The 9987-nt window shown below is 40.0% G+C and overlaps 1 pseudogene; it reads right to left on the reverse strand.

Moving 5' to 3' along the window:
• The window catches only part of LOC105518952, an 11594-nt pseudogene extending 2099 nt beyond the window's left edge, over window positions 1-9495 (reverse strand).
• Between the last annotated feature and the right edge of the window lie 492 nt (window positions 9496-9987).

A 9987-nucleotide genomic window follows, 5' to 3' on the forward strand; every position in this document is an offset into this window, starting at 1 on the left:
AATTGCTTGAACCTGGGAGGTGGAGGTTGCCATGAGCCAAGATCACACCACTGCACTCCAGCCTGGGTGACAGAGTGAGACTCTGTTTCAAAAAAAAAAAAAAAAGTGCAAAAGACATCTCAGCTGGATGCAGTGGCTCACGCCTGTAATCCCAGCACTTTGGGAGGCCAAGGCAGGTGGATCACCTGAGGTCAGGAGTTTGAGACCATTCTAGCCAACATGGTGAAACCTCATCTCTACTAAAAATACAAAAAAACCCTAGCCGGGTGTGGTGGCAGGTGTCTGTAATTACAGCTACTACAGCTACTAGGGAGGCTGAGGTTGCAACGGGCCGAGATCACACCACTACGCTCCAGCCTGGACAACAAAAGCAAAACTCACAAAGTTCTCAAAAAACAACAACAAAAGAAACACAAAAAATCTATTGCATGAAGACAGAACATTTATGTTCCCTTCAGAGAATAACCAGACACAAGTTACTGATCAACTCTCTCATCTACCCCAAAGCAAGCAGCAATACACCAGTCATAAACTATACTTCAAAATTAGTATATAATAGAAAACAATGATATCAGTTTAACTAAAACCAAAACAAAAAGCAAGTTTGTACTCAAGTATAACCCTTAATACTGCAAATATTAAACTACAGGTTCTCTCTTGCCATCTGAAACGTCAGCTATTCAGGCCTCCCAGAGAAACCAAATACATCTGGATGATGAGGGATACCTGTTCTAGAGTCAGGAAGAAAACTGATCAAACTTGCTTATCCAAAATCCACATTATCAATAAAGCCTACATTATCAAAAAGGTTTGATGAGCTGAATCTTCTGGAAGATTGACTGTTTAAGGCATGTACCCCTTGGGATAACGCGCAACGCATCAGCAAATGCTTGGACTCCAAGCTGTGCCCTGCCCTTAACACTGAGCTTATATTTAATCACACAGCCTGTTGGATGGGGGGGAAAAAAATACTAAGAAAACTGTAGAACTAATTTTATGAATAACAAAATATACATATGAAAGCCATTACTTTCTTACAAATTCACTATGACCACATCAATTTAAGTGCTGCATTTGAAAGCCACAATACAAGCGACTAACATATCAAATAGGAGAATGGCTCAACCAGAATGGCTTCACTAGCCACTGGCAGCTCTTTCAACAGATCAGTATTAGTTCATTTATTTGTATTCACCTTTAATAATGATACGCTATGAAAAACCTTAGCATACCATCAGTCATTCTAAAGGGAAGACTGCTTTTGCATGGTGTCTGGCTGTGTAAACTACTGATAAAAGAACACAGTATTCAGCCATGCTTTTCAGACCAGCAAAAGAATATAATAGAATTGAAATATGGTGAGGACCTTACCATCATCAATAGCAATTTTGACAGCCCTCAAGCCATCCTTTACTGCATCTCTGATCTAAGTGTGGGCTTATTTGGTCCTTTGATCAATAGAACGAGGGTTGTTAACACTTCTCAATAAAGGTGAACTCCCTATATGTAGAAGAAACATGATTGTGCAAAGAGTGAAGAGAGAAGAGGAACCTACAGAGAATGACAAGCAGCATATTAGTAAGGAACAAACTTGATCACATTAAACCAAATTATCTCTTTTTGAAAAATCACATATAAATGTGATTTCCCCCATCAATGGCTTCCCATTACTACACATAAACCTTCAAAATGTATATAAACAAAAATCTAATCCTGAATTTCAATTAATTTTTCTCCTAAAGACTTCCTGAACCAGGCACAGTGGCTCATGTCTGTAATCTCAGCACGTTGGGAGGCTGAGGGTGAAGGACGGCCTGAGCCCAGGAGTTTAAGACCTGCCTGGGCAACACAATACGACCCTGTTTTCTACAAAAATTACAAAAAAAAATTAGCCATGCATGGTAGCACATGTCTGTGGTCCCATTTGCTCAGGGGCCTGAAGCAGGAGGAACACTTGAGCCCAGAAGATGAGGCTGCAGTGAGCTGTGATCACACCACTGCACTCCAGCCTGGGCAGGAGTGAGACCCTATCTCAAACAAACAAAATAAAAATAATTCATGAGCTAAAAAAGTTCTATTGCCTTCAAGAAGAAAATACACTTACCAATGTATACCCATATACAAGTCCTACATGTCCCAAGCAGTCAGGACTGAGGTCGTCAAAAGAATTCAGGGCCACCCCACCCCAAGGAAGAGTCAGCCTGAAATAGCATTTTAAGGGAGGTGGATAAGCAATGTTACCACTGAAGTTCAAAGAGAAGACAAGTAATTTTTAGGAAGGAATTTTTCAGAATTACACACAAAATTACATTTTAAAATGTACTTTAACCTAAGCCTTTTAATTTGCCATCAACCAGCTGAAAACTAGTCTTTTAACCCTCCATTTAAACCACTCTCCCCAAGTCAGCAAATGAAATCTAAAAGTAGACAAGAGCTCTTTGTTGGCCAGGCATGGTGGCTCACACCAGTAATCCCGGCACTTTGGGAGGTTGAGGTGGGTGGATCACTTGAGGCCAGGAGTTTGAGACCAGCATAGCCAACATGGCAAAACCCCATCTCTACTAAAAAAGCAAAACAAAACAATTCAGTGGGCATGGGGGCAGACACCCATAATCCCAGCTACTTGGGAGGCTGAGGCATGAGACTCCTAGAACTCAGGAAGCGGAAGTTGCAGTGAACCAAGATTATACCACTGCACAACAGAGCAAGACTGTCTCAAAAAATAATAATTTTTTAAAAAAAACCTTTATTGTGGTGAGCTCTTTGGGAGGAGGTATACTGAATTCAGAGACAAAAAGTAAAATAATGTTTACAAGGCGCAAGAGGGAGGGAGAAATGGGGAGGAACTATTTAATGGGTATACAGTTTCAGTTTGCGATGATAAATTCTAGAGATGTACAGTGCTGATGGGTGCTAATTAATGTGAATATAGTTAATGCCCATTAATTATACAGTTGAAAAACCCAAAAATAAAGTATAAGGAAAAAGAAATAATCCCAATTCATTTGCAAAATAAGTAAAAGTCAAATTACTTGGATAAATCTGCTACTCATACCTCTCCATATTTCTCCTTTTAGCTCTGCGCAGAGCGACTACGCCTTCTTTTGAAAGAGCATCTGAGGAAAAGGGGTCAATTCCCTATAACAAAAATAAAAATTAGTTTCAACATCTTCTACCTTAAAAGTAAAAAGGATGATACATACTATTTAGTTTATACAATGAATTTTCATTCTCACCTTTCGATTAATAACAAATCCTTTATCTGAATCACCACAGACTTTGCTTTTCAGTTCTATTATTTGTTTTAACTCTATCTTCAATGAATTTTCTTTCAGCTTTTATGAGTTTTTCTCCCTCTTCTGCACTCTTGTAAAAAAAAAAAAAAAAAAAAAAGCCAGAATTCACTTCTCTATTAAGAAGAAGAAGAAAAGTTACAGAAAGTAGGGAAACATTTATTTTTTGAGAAGAAAATAGCTTCTGAGACTGTATTAGTCCTAAGATTTAACAAACAGTTCACTGAGCTCCAATCCTGCCCCTTGCACATCTTCAGAGGCTGTTTCCTATAACTCTCCCAAACCAATTTGAGGATTATTGTCCTTACAGTGGGAAACGAAGTTTCACAAAAAAGTAACTCACCTAAAGTACGAAGCTCCTCCATTTCACTGTTAAGGGGCTATAAACTTAAGTTTTTTCATATTCTAATGACATGTTACAAGTGAGGATGTATGCATCCTCCACCCTTTTTTTCTATCAGGATGCTATGCTCCGTGATCCAAAACAAGCCCTCTGATTAAGCTGTTCAAACACACAAAGAATTATGGTTATTGATCTCCAGATGGATGTGTGTTAAACACTGAACTGAGAAGGTATTGATAATTTTCATACAGTCAGCTTTGTTTCTTGAATTACTTGAAGATCCTATGCTGTACAGAAAAGTCTGCAGAGATAGTCTCCCTGGTAGGCTGTCAAACTGTGATGACATCCTTTAAAAATATGTTTTCTGCCAAGCGCCTGTAATGCCAGCACTTGGGGAGGCAGAGGTAGAGGACACCTTAATCCCAGGAATTCAAAACCAGCTTAGGCAGCATAGGGAGACTCCATTCTCCACTAAAAGAAGGGAAAAACGAACACAAACATGTTTTCTAACTAAGTGTTTGAAAAAAATTTTTTTTAATTCCTCTGCTTCTTCTCATTATGCTTTGTACCTAGCAATTCAATAAATGCCAAATGACTGATGTTCACTTTTCAGAACAATTCTAACCATAAATACAACATAACATTCACTGTATTTCAGGAGAAAATATTACTAAAAGTAAAAACAATATTCACCAAGCAATTTATCCAACTTATATCTGCAGGTAAATATACAATATTTTATATCCAAATATATTAAAAATTTTGCCAACAGTATATATTGTACAAAGCACCCTAAATTTCAAAACACATTTTATTATTTTTTTTTTTGAGAGGGAGTTTTGCTCGTCACCCAGGCTGGAGGGCAATGGTATGGTCCTGGCTCACTGCAACCACCGCCTCCCAGGTTCAAGCAATTCTTCTGCCTCAGCCTCCCAAGTAGCTGGGATTACATGCGTCTGCCACCATGCCTGGCTAATTTTTGTAATTTTAGTAGAGACGGGGTTTCCCCATGGTGGCCAGGCTGGTCTCAAACTCCTGACCTCAGGTGATCCACCCACCTTGGCTTCCCAAAGTGCTGGGATTACATACAGGCATTAGCCACCACACCTGACCATTAGTATTTCAGTCTTCTACCACCTACCTTGTATCAGTTTCAGATTTATGTTTCATCTCCATGATCACAAAACCATAAAAAGATCAATAGGTTCATCTTTTCTTTTAATGGCCAAAATGGAGCCCACTGCAGCCTGCAATAGAAGGATAACCATTAAGTAAATTCAATTTGCGGCAGCAGAAATATGTTGCTTTTCAGAAGGCTAAAGTAGACAGTTTCTTCATTTTACGATATCTACACTGATTTGTCTTCTATAAGCAGATAGAATACATTATATATAAACAGCTGTTACCTTTCTGAAATCAATCAATGTAATTCACAAACATTAACATTCCTTCTGGTGTTTCATTAAAAATACTGGTAACTGGAAGCTTTCTAATAACAAAATCTCCACTTTATAAACCTTTTAATGAAAGCTCCAATTTTATAACCTGGTTAGGTATACTATTATTTGAATTTCCTCATTTTACTTTTTAGAGACACAGATTAGGTATCACTGTCACAAAAATGAACCTAAATAGCACCTTGTAATTGAAATTGGTAATTATATTCATGTTTCTACTATCAGAGATTTTCTGTATAGGTGTACCATAACAGACACACACAAAATTAAATATATATCTCTGTTAAGACATCTGCAAATTCAACGTGAACTTTAGTACGAAGAGATGCTCTGGTCACATCTTTAAGTGTTTCCTTGTCCATCTCTCTGCTTACTTTGACTTCTTCCAAAAACTGAAGGGCCTTTTCCTTCACAGCTTCAAATCCTTCAGTGATTATTCTGGGATGAAGGTCCTACAATAAACACACAATAACACTCCCATCTTCAATTAGGTGCAACTATAGTTCATGATAAAGTTCAGATAATTCTTGGAGGGATATTCTGGATCACCATACCTTTGAACACGCACTAACATGATGTGCTGGCTTTCTGAATACATTTAAAAGGATAAATATTCCTTTCAATGCAGAGGAGAAGAACAGGCAATGCTCTAGCACAGGGTCAAAGCCAAGGGAACTATAAAGCACACTTGGGTGTTCACTGTGCAAACCACCCCGAATCATGCCAAAACCGACACTGTGTCCCACCAACTCGCAGATGGTAGCGTTATTCTATTTTTTCTATAGGTAATCTCAAACTAATTCACGTAATTTACTAATAAAAATAAATAAAGACTGTCTGCTCTCTTCTGCCAGGATATTCTGACAATAGATTCATAGTCCTTGAGGTTTGTTTTAAACCTTGGAACTAGCCAGGGCTAAAAAAGTGGAATTTATCCCAATGTAAGCTTTTGGTTGGCTTTTTCCTAACAAATAAATATGCCTAGTCCTAAACATCCCATTTTAAAATCTCAATTATTAATCTACACTAAAGACAGATACAAATCACATAGGTAATTCAACTTGATTATAAAATTATTTTCAGGTCAAAGAAGGTTCCATAACCTGTCCAAGGTCACAATTAATTTATTTTAGACCAGGATGAAGATCCAGATTTAAGCCCCCTAATTCTACTCTATGGCCTCAGCTAGTATTAACAACACATCAATTTGTATAAATAAGTATCTGACACATCCTATATACAATGAAACATTACACAAACGAGTTGTGTGCCGGGTGCGGTGGCTCATGCCTATAATCCCAGCACTTTGGGAGGCCAAGATGGGTGGATCACCTGAGGTCAGGAGTTTTGAGACCAGCCTGACCAACGTGGAGAAACCCCATCTCTACCAAAAATACAAAATTAGCTGGGCGTGGTGGCGCATGTCTGTAATCCCAGCTACTCAGGAGGCTGAGGCTGGGAATTGCTTGAACCCAGGAGGCGGTGGTTGCGGTGAGCCGAGATCACGCCATTGCACTCCAGCCTGGGTAACAAGAGTGAAACTCCATCTCAAAAAACAAAACAAAACAAAACAAAAAACAGTTGTGCATACTTCAGAAATGTAGAGATCCGCCTGTTTCAGTAGCTCTCCAATGATTAGGACGTTGGAAGTTGTACCATCCCCAGTTATATAATCCTGGGCTGTTGCTACCTTTGCTATTAAGGAAGCTATTGGGTGTTGAATTTGCTGAAAGTAGAAAAAGAATGAATCACTTAAAACAATATGAAGCAGTCTAACTATACCACAAATAAAATGCATGAAAGGCCTCTTTAAGTGCTATCTACTTGAAAAATCTACCCAAGAGTTTGGCTACAAATTACTAGGATTAAAAAGTCACAATTAGCTATCATGCATATGCAATTATAATGATCAAAACATTTTCATGTGTAATTTATTTCCCAGGTTATCTCTACTTTACAGATGAGGAAGCTTGAGGCTCAGTAAAAGCTTACTCAAGATGACATAGCTAACACATAATTTTACACCCTTGCCTCTTTACGGCAAGTATAGGGCTCTAGTGAGAATCAGCCAGGTATCTCCTAAAATGAAAGCTCAGCAGCCTCCACTGTTACTCTGCAATGATCAAATAATTTAAAAGGAAAGGTCAGGTGCGGTAGCTCATGCCTGTAATCCCAGCACTTTGGGAGGCCACCGCAGGTGGATCCCTTGAACTCAGGAAGAAACCAGCCTGCTCTACGTGGCAAAATCCTGTCTCTTAAAAAAAAAAAAAAAAACGGGAAACACTGTATTTTAGAGGTAAAATGGCATGTCTGCAGCTTATCTTCAAATGATTCAGGGGAAAAATAGAAAAGAAATGGAGCAACATGTAAACAATTGGTGAATCTAGGTAAAGGGTACACACATTATAATCACTACCATTGTAGGTTTATAATTTTTTCAAAGAAAACTGAAATACGAACTTCTGGAGACTGGAAAGAGGTTCCAGTGGGAGGGGACTTCTAAGGTGGTAGCAACAATTTATTTCCTTTTTTTTTTTTGTTTTTGTTTTTTGAGATGGAGTCTCGCTCTGTGGCCCAGGCTGGAGTGCAGAGGCCAGATCTCAGCTCACTGCAAGCTCTGCCTCCTGGGTTTACGCCATTCTCCTGCCTCAGCTTCCCGAGCAGCTGGGACTACAGGCGCCTGCCACCTCGCCCAGCTAGTTTTTTGTATTTTTTAGTAGAGACAGGGTTTCACTGTGTTAGCCAGGACGGTCTCGATCTCCTGACCTTGTGATCCGCCCGTCTCGGCCTCCCAAAGTGCTGGGATTACAGGCTCGAGCCACCGCACCCAGCAACAATTTATTTCTTAACTACAATGGTGGTTGTGTGTGTCCACTTTATAATTATTTCCTAAATTGTAAATGTTCAATGTGCTTCTCTCTACTTATGCTGTATTTCTCACACACTAAAACCCAAATAATGTTTTGTTTGTTTGTTTTGTTTTTTAATGTCAGTCTCACTCTGTTGCCTAGGCTGGAGAGTGCAGTGGCACAATCTTGGCTCACTGAAACCTCAGCCTCCTAGGTTCAAGCGATCAATTCTCCTGCCTCAGCCTCTGGAGTAGCTGAGACTACAGGCGTGCAGAACCATGCCCGACTAATTTTTGTATTTTTAGTAGAGATGGAGTTTCACCATGTTGGCCAGGGCTGATCGTGAACTCCTTGGCCTCAAGTGATCCACCTACCTCGGCCTTCCAAAGTGCTGAGATTACAAGCATGAGCCACCGCACCCAGCCCCCAAACAATTCTGATGTCAAGTTTAACTGTGGTTCCACTTTTTTGCTAACGCAGGCCACCACTGAACCTACTAAAAAAAAAAACTATACCTGCTATGTTAGTGAGTCTTTGCTAAACGTATTTCATCTGGATGTTGATGGCATGGTATATTACTAGCAAAACCCTAATTATTATTCTGTACTCAAACCAGCAGGAAATCATTTCCTTTTCTGGTATTTGAACTGCGAAGTTTTGGGAATTTAGGGATGAGTAAAACACATACTCCCATCAATAATCTCATATTCTTCATCCCTAAGACTTTAAAAATGTTAAAGCAAAGAGCTTTCTTTCCCCTCCAGTTCGAGATGGAGATGAGACATTAACAGAGAAATTGCTGTTTTAAAAAGAGAAAAACTGGCCCCATGCGGTGGCTCACGCCTGGTAATCCCAGCACTTTGGGAGGTTGATTCAGGCGGATCACCTGAAGTCATGAGTTCAAGACCGGCCTGGTCAACATGGTGAAATCCCATCTCTATAAAGAATACAAAAATTAGCTGGGTGTGGTGGAGGGAGCCTGTAATCCCAGCTACTTGGGAAGCTGAGACAGGAGAATCGCTTGAACCCAGGAGGTGGAGGTTGCAGTGAGCCACTGGACTCCAGGCTGGGCGACAGAGTGAGACTCTGTCTTTAAAAAAAAAAAGCCATAAAGAGAAAAACCATCCTCATGCATTTTGACCATGTGACTGTGTCAACCACCCTTAATTTTTCAAATTTTATTATAATTAATGTACAATTACAATCCTTTAGCTCAGACTGTGAATGGCAAAAAAGCAGGGATTCAAAGACAGGGCTGTCAGACTCCAGGCACTGTCAGTACTATTACTGATTACATGTCACTTCTGAATGTTCTCCTTCCTTGAAAATGAACATTGCAAATCTTTCTACAAAGCAAAAGTTCTATGGAAAATCAAGACATTTCAGACCTAGCAGAGCACCTCTCACCATTTCGTGAAGCAGCACACTGTGCAGGATCATGCCTGGCTAATTTTTGTATTTTTGGTAGAGACCGAGTTTCACCGTGTTGGCCAGGGCTGGTCATCAACTCCTGTGTCTTTAGTAAGCCTGATGTCTCCAACGCCAGAAACAAGCCTGTTTAAGGGACAGAAATGAATCAGATTGTGACAAAAACGAAACTAATTAAAACGAAAACTAAATGAAAAAGTCCCATTAGAAAACGGGCTTTTTCGTCCGGCCGGGTGCGGTGTCTCACGCCTGTAATCCAGGCACTTTGGGAGACCAAGGCGGGTGGATCACGAGGTCAGGATATCAAGACCATCCTGGCTAACACGGTGAAACCCCGTCTCTACTAAAAATACAAAAAGAAAAAAAAAAAATTAGCTGGGCGTGGTGGCGGGCACCTGTAGTCCCAGTTACTGGCGAGGCTGAGGCAGTAGAATGACGTAAACCCGGGAGGCGGAGCTTGCAGTGAGCCGAGATCGTGCCACTGCACTCCAGCCTGGGTGACACAGCGAGACTCCGTCTCAAAAAACAAAAACAAAAAACAAAACCAAAAAAACAAAAAACGGGCTTTTCCCAGATCTCAGGGAGCCGGGGATATGGAGCTAGTTATCAACGAAAAC

Source organism: Colobus angolensis, unplaced genomic scaffold (assembly GCF_000951035.1).
Source record: "Colobus angolensis palliatus isolate OR3802 unplaced genomic scaffold, Cang.pa_1.0 Scaffold333, whole genome shotgun sequence".
In the NCBI taxonomy this organism is placed as follows: Eukaryota; Metazoa; Chordata; class Mammalia; order Primates; family Cercopithecidae; genus Colobus; species Colobus angolensis.